Source organism: Dendrobates tinctorius, unplaced genomic scaffold (genome assembly GCF_039654945.1).
Source record: "Dendrobates tinctorius isolate UK_male_01 unplaced genomic scaffold, ASM3965494v1 ptg000140l, whole genome shotgun sequence".
In the NCBI taxonomy this organism is placed as follows: Eukaryota; Metazoa; Chordata; class Amphibia; order Anura; family Dendrobatidae; genus Dendrobates; species Dendrobates tinctorius.
The window spans coordinates 1,695,521-1,709,676 of NW_027361808.1; the positions used below are offsets into that span (position 1 = coordinate 1,695,521).

The window sequence follows — 14,156 nt, forward strand, 5'->3', positions numbered from 1 at the left end:
TTGGATTGTGTGAGGCCCACTGATATCTGAGCGCTATGTGACAGGCTCGATGGCACAGCTGTGACAAAAGTGACTAGAGGATAAGGGAGATTTTGAATTTCTGCACACACTTGTGGACAGTGGACACTTTTGGATTGTGTGAGGCCCACTGATATCTGAGCGCTATGTGACAGGCTCGATGGCACAGCTGTGACAAAAGTGACTAGAGGATAAGGGAGATTTTGAATATCTGCACACACTTTTGGACACTGGACACTTTTGGATTGTGTGAGGCCCACTGATATCTGAGCGCTATGTGACAGGCTCGATGGCACTGCTGTGACAAAAGTGACTAGAGGATAAGGGAGATTTTGAATTTCTGCACACACTTGTGGACAGTGGACACTTTTGGATTGTGTGAGGCCCACTGATATCTGAGCGCTATGTGACAGGCTCGATGGCACAGCTGTGACAAAAGTGACTAGAGGATAAGGGAGATTTTGAATTTCTGCACACACTTGTGGACAGTGGACACTTTTGGATTTTGTGAGGCCCACTGATATCTGAGCGCTATGTGACAGGCTCGATGGCACAGCTGTGACAAAAGTGACTAGAGGATAAGGGAGATTTTGAATCTCTGCACACACTTTTGGACACTGGACACTTTTGGATTGTGTGAGGCCCAATGAATATCTGAGCGCTATGTGACAGGCTCGATGGCACAGCTGTGACAAAAGTAACTAGAGGATAAGGGAGATTGGATTGCTTTTAAAAAAGCAGTTTGCGGAGCAGTGGGTAAACAGCAATGCCAGCCTGTCAGGAAGCCTTAGAAGGCAGCCCAACAACCAACACCACTGATATACCACTATATAGCCTCCCCTTGCACTGCACACACAGTGACTGGTGTGTTGTGCAGGCCAAATTGCTAGCAGCAGAAGCAGTTTTTTTTTCTTCTCAGCAGGACAAAAAAAAAAAATTGGGATTGCTTTTAAAAAAGCAGTTTGCAGAGCAGTGGGTAAACAGCAATGCCAGCCTGTGAGGAAGCCTTAAAAGGCAGCCCAACCAACACCACTGATACACCACTATATAGCCTCCCCTTGCACTGCACACACAGTGACTGGTGTGTTGTGCAGGCCAAATCGCTAGCAGCAGAAGCAGTTTTTTTGTCTTCTTCCCTGCCTAACGCTCTCCCTACAGAATCAGCAGCAACCTCTCCCTATACTAAGATCGGCAGAAGTAAGATGGCGGTCGGCGTGCACGCCCTTTTATACCCCCTGTGACGCCCACCAAAGCAAGCCAATCACTTGCATGCCCTTCTGAAAGATGGTGGTGACCCATGCCTATGTCATCACGTTACCCACAGTGTCCGTGGATCCTGATTGGCTGAAAAAGAGCGCAAAACAAACTTTTGAAACGCGACTTTGGCACGTAAGTCGCCGACCTCGTGGCCGACCTCATCCTAGGGTCGGGTTTCGTTTCATGAAACCCGACTTTGCCAAAAGTCGGCGACTTTTGAATTTTTTCGACCCGTTTCGCTCAACTCTAATGGTGCAGGATCATGGGGCAGGATAGAGACAGATGGGACAGTATCCTAGGGCAGGATGAGGCAGGATCATGGGGCAGGATGGAGACAGATGGGTGAGGATGGGAGATCATATGGGGCAGGATGGAACATCACATGGTGTGAATGGATACTGATGAGGGCAGGATGGGAGAACTTATGGATGGAGAAAGGAATGAGACACAATGGGTCAAGGATGGGGGATATTTTTACCCTAGGGGCTAATTAAGGGATATTATTACTGCAGTCATGCAATATATTTTTTGAGAATACTGTTTTCAGTGGGGGGCTTCTGTTACTGTGCAGAGTGACACTATGTCACCTTCTTTGCTTCATCTCGTGTAGTGTAGAAGTTGGGAAAAAATTAAATAATTTGCTCTGCAATTGGTGATCTAGATAACTGTGTTTCCTGCAGAGATGAGCCCTGGCTGGAAGAAGTGATCGCGGACTGTGCTGGATGAAGATGAAAAAGGAAGATGAAGGACTTAATTTAGAGACGTCACTGGTGAGTCAATGTATTACCTGTACATTGACACTATACACTGTATACTTTATGCAGATGCCCTGTGTACAATGTCACCAGTGATCACTATATTACCTTTACATAGATACTGTATACAAAGCTCCTGTTTATAATGTCACCAGTGACCACTGTATTATCTGTACACTGACACTATATACAGAACTCCTGTGTATAATGACACTGGTGATCTCTGTTACCTGTACACTGACACTATATACAGAGCTCTTGTGTATAATGTCAACAGTGATCACTGTATTACCTGTACACTAACTGTAACACCTGTGCCCACGAGGGGTCCCCGATCTCCCTCGATGTGGTGCCCATACCTCCGTGGGATTCCCGTCAGGGTCCACGCTCTCAGTCTTCTCCCTGCCCCCCTGCCTAGGCTCTCTCCCCTGCTCCTGCTTCCTGGCACGCGGCCATCAGATCCCCGGGTATGAGGCTTAGGTCGCATGCGTGCTCCCAGTCTCTTAAAGAGACAGTGCGCATTTTTCAAAAATGTTGTTAACCAATGGTATTCTTGTGTGTATTATTTCTGGTCCCTCTGCCATAGAGAGGGTGCCGGAGCAACAAGTATTTCCTGTTGCTAGTTTCCGGTTCAGTGATCTGACATTCCTGTGATTTGTTGTGCTTAGCCTATGTCCTGCCAGTACCCAGCTAATACTGCTTGTCTTCTCAGACTATCTGTGCCTTGCTACTCCATCCTCGGGATGACACCAGTACTACCTGTGCCAGTTCCCTCCGGCTCAGACGTCCATCTCTCCATTACCTACGATGATGTCAGTACTGCCTGCCAGCTCCGTCCCAGCCAGCCGGATGCCGCCTGTCGAGTTTGACTCTATCTGTTATCCCTGTTTGAGAACCTGTTTTGCTGGACCAGCTTCCATGTGTCCGGGGTCTAACTGGAGGTAGCACCTGTGTCCCTCTGACATTCCACTCTGATCCTGTTTGAGGGGTCTTACTACGGGTGTTAGGGGTTCGCATTGTCACACCCCCTTCAGAGCCCCCCGGACCATGGTCCAGTGGTTCCACCAAACTAGCAACAAAGGAATGCACACTTCAGCATCTGTGCCTCCGCTTCCATTTGTTACAGATTGCTCCGGCCGCTGGGTCCCACTCATCTCCAGCTGCAGAGGTGTGCCAAGAGGTTACTCGCCTGAAAGATCAGCAGGACAAGATCACAACCTATCTGCGTAACCTGTCTACATGTATGGATTCAATGATATCCTCGGGTACTCCCATCTTGACCACCGGCCTCCAGGTTTCCTGTTGTATGGCAGGTAAAGGACTTCATCTGGCGGCTCCCCCTCGCTTTAATGGCGATCTCGCCCAGTGTCAAGAGTTCATTAATCAATGCACACTGCACTTCGAACTCCTGGGGCATATGTTCGTTTCTGAATGGGCCAAGGTGGGCTTTATTATGTCACACCTTGCTGGAGAGGCCCTCGCCTGGCTAAATCAGTTGTGGGAGAGAAGGGATCCTCTGGTTAATAACCTCCAGTCTTTTCTAGAGGCATTCCACAGGACCTTCGATGAGCCTGGCCATACTTCCACAACAGCTTCTTTGTTTCTTCATCTACGTCAGGACAACCTCACGGTGGCTCAGTATGCAGTTCGATTCCGGACCCTTTCCTCAGAGTTATCTTGGAATGACGAGGCCTTGGTGGCTACCTTCTGGGAGGGTTTGTCCGGGAGAATAAAAGACAAGCTGTCAGGCCGGGATACTCCTGCGAATCTGAATGACCTAATATCCTTAGCAACATGGATTGATCTTCGGTTTCAAGAACGTTCCAGGGAATCCAAGCGGGAGAAGAGACCTTATCATATGGATCTTAGTCTCCAGAAACCGTCTGCTTCTCTTTCTCCAGTCTCTCTTCCTGAACCAATGCAAGTGGATCAAGTGAGCTTGGCCAGGCAGCGCCAGGAGGCACGCTGCGTGGAAGGGAGATGTTTCTACTGCAGTAGTTCGGAGCATCAGATCCACTTCTGTTCAGAGAGGTTGGGAAACTCCAGTGTGGCTGTATTTGTTCCTTGTATGTGTTATTATAGGTCACTATATGGTGGTAATATGTTGTCTGGTCATGGTGTGGCGGTATTTATTCCTTGTATGAGCTATTATTCGGTCACTGTGGTGGTAATATGTGATATGGCCATGGTGTGGCGGTATTTGTTTCTTGTATGTGCTATTACTTGGTCACTATGGTGGTAATATGGTGTCTGGTCATGGTGTGGCGATATTTAGTTCTTGTATGTGCTACTGTTCGGTCACTGTGGTGGTAATATGGTGTCTGGTCATGGTGTTGTGGTATTTGTCCCTTGTATGTGATATTATTGGTCATTTTAATCATTGAAAAATAAACACAAATATGCCTAAATTGTATTGGATATTTTAACAAATAATTAATAGGATAGCATAGAGTAGAGCTCAGCCAAAAGACTCTACCTTGTCATGGTAGCAGATTAAAAAATCTTTTGGTCAAAACAAAAGCTGCTGGCTATGCGTGTGATCTGGTGATGGGAACTGATAATGTATGATTGATGAGGACATGGTGCAGTAATGGAGTTTTTCCAAGAGAGGACGGTGGGACTGTGGACAGTTTGAGGGGTGGAGCTTCAAGGGGACCCCAAAAATGTTGCCAGTATGGGGCCATAAAATTCCTAGTGGCAGCCCTGGCTGGCATATTTAGGGGACCTGCAGTGTGGGAATGAAGACCCTTGGAATTCCAAAATGGTTTTTATTAACACCAATGCGATTCTGCACCAGAGCGGCTCCTTTCTCATGGTATAAAATAGAAGAGAGTCGTTATCATTATAGGGGAAGCAAAGGAGGCATTATAATATTATTAATTATTATTATTAATAAAAAGCACAGGGGTGATTTTATTATTATAAAGTAGTATGGGGTTACCATTATAAGGGATAAAGGGGTCTGCTTTAGCTTGGCTGGTTGTCAAAAATGGAGGGGACCCCACACCGTTTTTTAAAATTATTTATTTAAATAATTACAAAAATATGGCATGGGGACCCCTCTATTCTTAATAACCAGCCTTGCTGAAGCTGACAATTGAGGGTTCCAGCCTCCAGCTGTGAGGTTTTCCTGGCTGGTTATCAAAATACAGGGGAACTACGCCATTTTTTAATAAATTATTTATGTAGCGCCCCACCAGCACCAGCATGTTGTTCAGATGTATGGCTGTATGGGTGCAAATGACTTTATTGGGATTTATAAAGTTACTTGTCACCCCACCTGATAAAATATTATTATTAAACTAGCTGAAGAACCCGACATTGCCTGGGCATAGTAACCAACTGTGGCTAGTTATAGCAAATTATAATGATTATATTGCACATAAAAACATTTCACATCATATATTCAACACTACAGATTTGCAACACAAATTAACTAAACGATTACCCAAGTATTGATAGTATTTTATTTTCAACTCATTCAAGAGTCTTTTGACAAACAACATGGTATCTGTGTATCTAACCCTATCCAGTGTGATAATGTCTGCTGAGCTGTGTCCCTAATCCTCTCCTGTGTGATACTTTCTGCTGAGCTGTGTATCTAATCCTGTTGTGTGGTACTGACTGCTCAGCCGTGTATCTAATCCTATCCTGTGTGATACTGACTGCTGAGCAGTGTATATAATCCTATCCTGTGTGATACCGTCTGCTGAGCCATGTATCTAACCCTATCCTGTATGATACTGACTACTGAGCCATGTACCTAATCCTATCATGTGTGATACTGACTGCTGAGCAGTGTATCTAATCCTATCCTGTGTGATACTGACTGCTGAGCTGTGTATCTAATCCTATCCTGTGTGATACTGACTGCTGAGCAGTGTATCTAATCCTATCCTGTGTGATACCGTCTGCTGTGCCATGTATCTAACCCTATCCTGTGTGATACTGGCTACTGAGCCGTGTACCTAATCCTATCATGTGTGATACTGACTGCTGAGCTGTGTATCTAATCCTATCCTGTGTGATACTGTCTGCTGAGCAGTGTATCTAATTCTATCCTGTGTGATACTGACTACTGAGCCGTGTACCTAATCCTATCATGTGTGATACTGACTGCTGAGCTGTGTATCTAATCCTATCCTGTGTGATACTGTCTGCTGAGCCATGTGTCTAATCCTCTCCTTTGTGATACTGACTGCTGAGCTGTGTATCTAATCCTATCCTGTGTGATACTGACTGCTGAGCCGTGTATCTAATCCTATCCTGTGTGATACTGGGCTCCCCCTGCAGTCTGTGTCAGAGGGTGGTCTGTGTTGGCAAGGTAATAAATTGAGTTATTTCCAGCTTTACAGAAGGACGATAACACCATAGAAATTATAAGAATAATAGGCAAAATTGTTTGGTGAATTGGAACGCGCGGAGTTAAAATTTCACCTCACAACATAGCCTATGATGCTCTCGGGGTCCATACATGTGACTGTGCCAAATTTTGTGGCTGTAGCTGCGACGGTGCGGATGCCAATCCCGGACATACACACATACATACACACTTGAGATTTATATATTAGATTTAACCCACTGTACTGAGGGAAATTTAGCAATAATATCACCATCACCATACATTAGAAAATAATACCATCAAACACTGACCACAAATTACCACCACAGTGCATTGTAGCCAATCAATATCATGCCATATATCACCACTACATCTATCATTATCAAAAACCACTGTACTAAGACCTATGATATTAACATACAGTAACCACATAGTAGAAGCTACCAGGTCTTTCTCTCTGCAGAATGTAACTTCTCTGTAATCCACATTGTAATAGTGCCCCCATTGTACAGTATCTCTGTATAGTAATAGCGTCACTATTGCACCTCCATACTACGGTATAATAGTGCCCACTCTGTACCCTCAGATAGTAATATAGCCCCCTCTGTGTCCGCACAAGGAAATCTCTGTGCCTCTGCAAAATAATAGTGCCTCCACATAAAAACAATACCTCTCTTGTGCCTCCTCTTTTTAGTGGCCTTTTTTGTGTCTCCACATTATCTAAGTGCTCTCCACTGCATCTATTTTAACAATTATTTTAGTTATGATAATAATTTTATTTCTATGGCGCCGACATATTCAGGACATGTACAGACAATAAAAACTATTATACCACAAAATCCGACAGATATGTAGTCTAACCTCTTACATAATCAAATAATACAATATACCCAATTGTTTAAAGGGAAAATGAGGCATCAACAAAAGAAAATTAAGATATCAAATATTTTATTAAACAATATAATTAAAAATGATTCACCAAAAAATATTTACATACAAAGGGTATCTCATTAAAAAGGTAGCAAAGGGGCAAAAGGAACAATATGGACTTCAGCAGCATTCAGCTTTCAGAGATCACCTTACTGAGCATGTCCATGATGTGGAGCCTTGTCATTGAAGGTTGGACGCTGACTGCTCTGGTGATGTGGCAGCTCTGGATTGACCATCTAGGCGTGAGTGTTTTGGGTGGAGCCTAGCGCATAAAAGGCTTCTAACGGTGCACGCGGGCGTGCAAGCGTCATTTGCGTTTTGGTGTGTGTGGGTGGATACTCTACCGCTCTGCCTGTATGCTTTTGTGTGGTTAGCACTGGTCAGCTTCAGATAGGTAGTGTAGATTTTGCCTTTCCGCTTGACTTAGCACCTGTCTCGGCCACATGTGCGGTTAGCATGGGTCAGTTGCGGGGCAAGCTGAACCCACGTGCTTATTACCTGCAGGTTTAATAGGGTATTGCACACTTCTTATTTTTCTGTGCCTCTCGGTGGTTAGCTGAGCTTGGTACTTATATTTTCTGTGCCTCTCGGTGGTTAGCTGAGCTTGGTACTTATATTTTCTGTGCCTCTCAGTGGTTAGCTGAGTTTGGTACTTATATTTTTCAGTACCGCTAGATGGTTAGCTGAGCCAGAGCCGGTTCTAGGCAAAGTGGGGCCCTAGGCAAAGTTTAAAATGGGGCCCCAAATGCTAACATATTGCACATTACACAGAAGCATTTCTATTGTATTTATATGCGCTGAGTTCAGGCTGCTAAATGAGTGTGATCGACAATATTGAAGTCGTTCAACACTTGTTTCCCGGCCTCTTTCCACCGTCTGAGGAAGAATGATGGGGACAGAACAATAACTAATGGATAAATCTGTCCCCATACAGTATCATGTTATCAGCAGCAGATCTACAGTTTACACCCCATAGTCCTCCATATAATATAATGTGCCCCATAGTCCTCCATATAGTATGATACACTTCCCATAGTCCTCCATATAGTATAATACACTCCTCATAGTGCTCCATATATTATAATTTACCGCCATAGTCATCCATGTAGTACAATTCACTTATCATAGTATAATGCACCCATAATATAATATATTCCCCATAGTCCTCGATACAGTATAATGCAGCCCACATATAGCATAATGCAGCCACCCCATAGAGCATAATGCAGCTACCCCACAGAATATAATGCAGCCACTCCACAGAATATAATGTAACCCCTCCATAGAATATATGGCAACCCACTCATAGAGTATAATGCAGCTATCAGGGTCCTGTCAGCGCCGGCGTGCAGCCTCTGCTGAGCAGGGACTCACCCGCACTGTAGGGGGGCCCGGGGTCAGGTATGGCCGGAAAGTACAGACAAACAGGACCTGGGGACGCTGAAGTTTAGCAAGCAGTGAAGGACCTACGGTCATGTGACTGCAAGGGGCGGGGCTTAGCATCCTGCTTCCAGAGATCGGCAGGACACGACTACAAGAATGCTCAGAGTCAGGCAAAACGGAGGTCAAACACAGACATAGCAGTAAAGTACCAGGGATGAGACAGAATGGATAGTCGGGGCCAAGCAGGGGTCAAAACCAAACAGATATAGAAGGTACCAAGCAGAATCCAATAAGCAATATCCAGAGAACAGACCGAGTCGTACACAAAGTATCAGGCAACCAGAACACAGCACAAACACACTCAGGGGTCAACACAACTCTACCAAGGGCAAAAGTATAACTGACGGGGATGGGAGCTTCCTGAGGCTATAAGAAGCTTTCCCAGAACCAATGAGAGGCCACCATAATAAGCCCCAGGTGTGCAGGTAAGAGTCTGCAGTGAGATCAAAACATTAACCCCAGAAGTGCAGGTCAACCAGCACTGGTATCATGACAGTACCCCCCTCTCAATAGGGGGCCTCTGGACCCCTAGGCTTGCCTGGGTACCTAGCATGGAAAGCCCAAACCAGGCGATCCGCATGAATAAACCGGGCCGACACCCAAGACCTGTCCTCTGGCCCATACCCCTTCCAATGAACCAGATACTGTACTGACCGCCGTACCAACCTGGAATCTATGATATGACCAATCTCATATTCCACATGTCCATCAACCGAAACCAGAGGAGCAGGGGACTCAGATTCTCCCCTGACTGCTTCAAAAGATTTCAGTAGAGATTTATGGAAGACGTTAGGGATCTTGAAAGAGGGTGGAAGGCCCAGCCTGTACGCCACTGGATTGATTTTTTCCACAATCTTGTACGGGCCAATGAATTTGGGGCCCAACTTGGCTGATGGAATCTTTAACTTAATGTTTCGCGTGGAGAGCCAAACTTTCTCTCCAACCTGAAACATGGGACCAGGTGTTCATTTCCTGTCCGCGAAAAACTTATACCTGCCTTGAGACCTAGATATACGCCGCTGGACTTCTGCCCATGTATCTTTTAACCGCTGAACAGAGTCCTCAGCCCCGGGACACCACGAATCTAGACGAGAAAACTCACCAAACTGAGGACTGAACCCATAGTTGATCAAGAAAGGAGACATACCAGAGGATTGACTCACCCGACTATTGAAGGCAAATTCAGCCAATGGCAGTATATCACACCAGTCATTCTGTCTAGCAGAAGTCAGACATCTGAGGATCTGTTCCAGAGACTAATTAGTGCGTTCCATCTGACCATTACTCTCGGGATGGTATGCAGACGAAAAGGACAGAGACATCCCTAATTTTTTGCAGAAAGCACCCAAAACTTAGCCACAAACTGCACACCACGATCAGACACCACATTCAGGGGGCCACATGCTGAACAAGCAATCTGGATAAGGTCTCAGCTGAAGGTAATGTGGATAGGGGTACAAATTGAGCCTGCTTTGAAAATCTGTCCACCACTACCCATACCACCGTATTACCCCTGGAAGAGGGAAGATTGGTAATAAAATCCATGGACAGGTGGGTCCATGGTCTTTCGGGAACTGCCAAGGGCATCAGCTCCCCCGCCAGCCGGTTATGAGAGCTTTTAGAACGAGCACAGACCCCACAACCAGAAATGAACTTCTTTATATCAGAACCAAGGGTACGCCACCAGAAGATCCTAGCCACCGCCAGACGCGTGACTGATATACCAGGGTGAGCACACAGCTTGGATTCATGGAACTCCTGCAAGAGTTTAAGGCAAAGTTGCTCTGGGACAAACAACTTGAACCCTGGCTTGGCGGCAGGAGCCAGTGGCTGGGCCCCCTCAATTTCCCGTTCCAATTCAGACGAGATCCCTGCTAACACAACCCCAGGGTGCAGAATGGAGGAAGGTGGCTCAGGGGAAGACACAGGATGAAAACTGCGAGATAAGGTGTCAGCCTTGACATTCTTTGATCCTGGACGGAATGTAATAGTAAACTGGAAACGAGAAAAAAAGAGACTAACGGGCCTGTCTGGGGGTTAGTCTTTTAGCAGACTCAATGTATGACAAATTTTTGTGATAAGTGATCACAGTAAAGGGGGTTTTACACTAAGCGATATCGCTAGCAATATCGCTAAAACGTCACTGATTTTGTGACGTTATAGCGATATTGCTAGCGATATCGCTATGTGTGATACTTACCAGCGACCGGCTCCCCCACTGTCCATCGCTGATCGCGTGAGAATGTCCGGCTCCATTTCTCGTCGGGCGCTTCCTGCTGAGACTTCCTGCTGTGACGACGAGCGACGCTGGACGCGGGCGGGAGGACGCAGGATCGCTGTGTGTGAATGGTAAGTATCGTGCGCTGCGTCGCTGCTGCATCGCTGTGAGATCTTTCTGTATGAAAGCTCACTAGCGATCATTTAGCGATGCACCAGCGATCCTGACCGGGTCGGATCGCTGGTTGGATCGCTGGTGCATCGCTAAATGTAAAAGGGCCTTTACCGGGTGACTGGCCCCCTCCAAAAAGTGCCTCCACTCCTCAAACGCCAACTTGACCGCAAGAAGCTCTCTATTGCCTACATCATAATTTATTTCAGGAGCAGAGAACTTCCTGGAAAAGAAAGTACATGGCTTGAGGTTGGTAAGAGTGGCAGGCCCTTGGGACAACACTGCCCCCACCCCTACCTCGGAGGCATCCACCTCCACCACAAATGGTTTGGACGGATCTGGCTGTACCAACACAGGAGCAGACATAAAACATTTTTTCAGAGTCGCAAAGGTTTCTTTTGCGAGCGAGGACCAATTTCTCACATCTGCACCTTTGCATGTTAGATCTGTGAGTGGTTTGACCACCTGCGAAAACCCCTGGATAAATTTGCGGTAATAATTGGCGAACCCCAAGAAGCGCTGAAGACCCTTAAGATCTCGGGGTTGCACCCAATCCGCAATGGCCTGCACCTTCTTGGGGTCCATGCGAAAACCCTCACAGGACACAATTAATCCCAAAAAAGACAATTCCTGAACAGAAAATACATATTTCTCCAATTTGGCAAACAGATGATTTTACCTCAGTCTTTGGAGAACAGTTCGTACATGTTCCAGATGAGAATGCCTGTCAGAGGAGTATTTCAAAATATCATCTAAGTAGATAACAAAACGAACAATGAGATCCGAGAATACCACGTTGATGAAATTCTGAAATATGGCGGGGGCATTGGTAAGACCAAACGGCATGACTACATTTTCAAACAGTCCCTCGGACGTGAGGAACGCAGTTTTCCATTCATCCCCCTCTCGGACCCTTATCAAATTATATGCCCCCCGAAGATCCAGTTTAGAGAACCATTTTGCCCCTGATAGTTGATTACACAAATCAGGAATCAACGGAAGGGGGTATGTATTCCAAACAGTAATCTGATTAAGCTCACGAAAATCGAGAAAGGGACGTAACCCGCCATTATTTTTCTTTACAAAAAAGAAACCTGCCGCCACAGGTGAGACTGAAGTACGTATGTGTCCCTTGCGCAGACTTTCAGCAATGTACTACTTCATAGCTAAGTGCTCAGGGCTGGAAAAATTAAACAGATGGGCTTTAGGTAATTTAGCCCCCGGGACCAGCTCGATAGCGCAGTCAAAGGGTCTATGTGGCGGTAACGTCTCGGCCTCGCTTTCCGAGAATACATCTTCGAAGTCCTTCAGGTATTCCGGAATACCTTCCAGCTCGATAGATGATACAGACACAGATTTAACAGGTTCAACCAGCAGTGCGCATTCTTCACACAACTTAAAATTATTAAACCCCCATTGAACAATCTCCCCCGTTTTCCAGTTAATAACTGGGTTATGGCGCTGTAACCAGGGCATGCCCAGCACCAACCCTGCAGGTAGATTGTCCAGAACCAAACAACTTAGGTTTTCCACATGAGTAGCGCCCACTCTGAGCGCAAATAAATCAGACATGAAAAGAATTCCCTCTTTAGTGAGGGGGGAGGAGTCAATGGCCACCACCTTGATCGGAACCTTGAGCCTAACTGTCCCTATCTTGCAGCGTGTGACCAATTGGGGGTCAATGAGATTAATGGATGATCCGCAGTCCACGAAGGCTGTAGAGGGAAAAGATCAACCGTTCACAAACATTTCCACATGAAGTAAAACTTTAGAAAATGAGGAAAAGGGTACCTGAGGGTCTGAGTAGTCTCTCCACTGACTACCCAGACCTAGTCGTTTCCCGCTGACCGGGTCGAAGACGGGCAATCAGGACACTCCCTTTTTCAATGTCCCGGTTTACCGCAGTAAAAGCATAACTGCTTGTCCTTCCGGCGTTTCCTCTCCGTATCCTTCAGGGAGAGGGCGCCTGCGACCATGAGCTCAGGGGCTGTCTCTTTTCCTCTGGGGAACAATGGAGTCTCCTCCTGCATCACCCCTCTGGCCCGCAGCCTGTGGTCCATCCGGACGGCCTGGGTCATGGTGTCCTCGAGAGTTAGGTGGGGGATGTAACGCCAAGGCATCCTGCAGCCGCTCGGACAATCCTCTGCAAAAGAGACCTCGAAGTGCGGCATCGCTCCAAGAGATCTCTGCAGCCCAGTGGCGGAATTCAGTACAAAACCACTCAGCCGAGTGTTTCCCCTGACAGACGCTCATCACCATGTCCTCTGCCAATCACACTCCATCAGGCTCATCATATATGTGCCCGAGGACCTCAAAGAATGCATTCACAGACACTCTCTCAGGGGCAGTGGGAGGAAGGGAGAAAGCCCAAGCTTGTGGGGACCCACTTAATAAGGACATAATGACCCCTACCTTCTGGTTTTCATCCCCAGAGGAACGTGGTCTCAAACTAAAAAAAAGTTTGCAACTCTCCATGAAGATCCTAAACTCCTTTTTGTTCCCAGAAAAGAAGTCAGGCAGTTTAACAGGTGGTTCTGGGGACACCGGAACAACATCACTGGCCCCAGCCCCCAGAGACCCAGCAGATAAAGCCCCTCCCACAGTCTCAGAAACCTGCTGCTGTGAACAAGCAAGAGCTTGCTGCTCCAGAGATAAACCCTGAAACATCTGACTCAGATTTTTCATCTGGTCAGCCAGAGACTGTATGGAATCCATAATTCTCTGCACAAAAACCCCCCAAAAACTTAATGGTCAGTTATAATGTCAGGGTCCTGTCAGCGCTGGCGTGCAGCCTCTGCTGAGCAGGGACTCACCCGCACTGTAGGGGGGCCCGGGGTCAGGTATGGCCGGAAAGTACAGACAAACAGGACCTGGGGACGCTGAAGTTTAGCAAGCAGTGAAGGACCTACGGTCATGTGACTGCAAGGGGCAGGACTTAGCATCCTGCTTCCAGAGATCGGCAGGACACGACTACAAGAATGCTCAGAGTCAGGCAAAACGGAGGTCATACACAGAGATAGCA

General features: G+C 46.6%; 1 protein-coding gene across 1 annotated transcript in view; it reads right to left on the bottom strand.

The window, feature by feature from the left end:
- UNC93A (unc-93 homolog A) overlaps positions 1-14,156 on the bottom strand; it is a 284,218-nt gene that overhangs the window by 159,862 nt on the left and 110,200 nt on the right. The window lies entirely within an intron of this gene.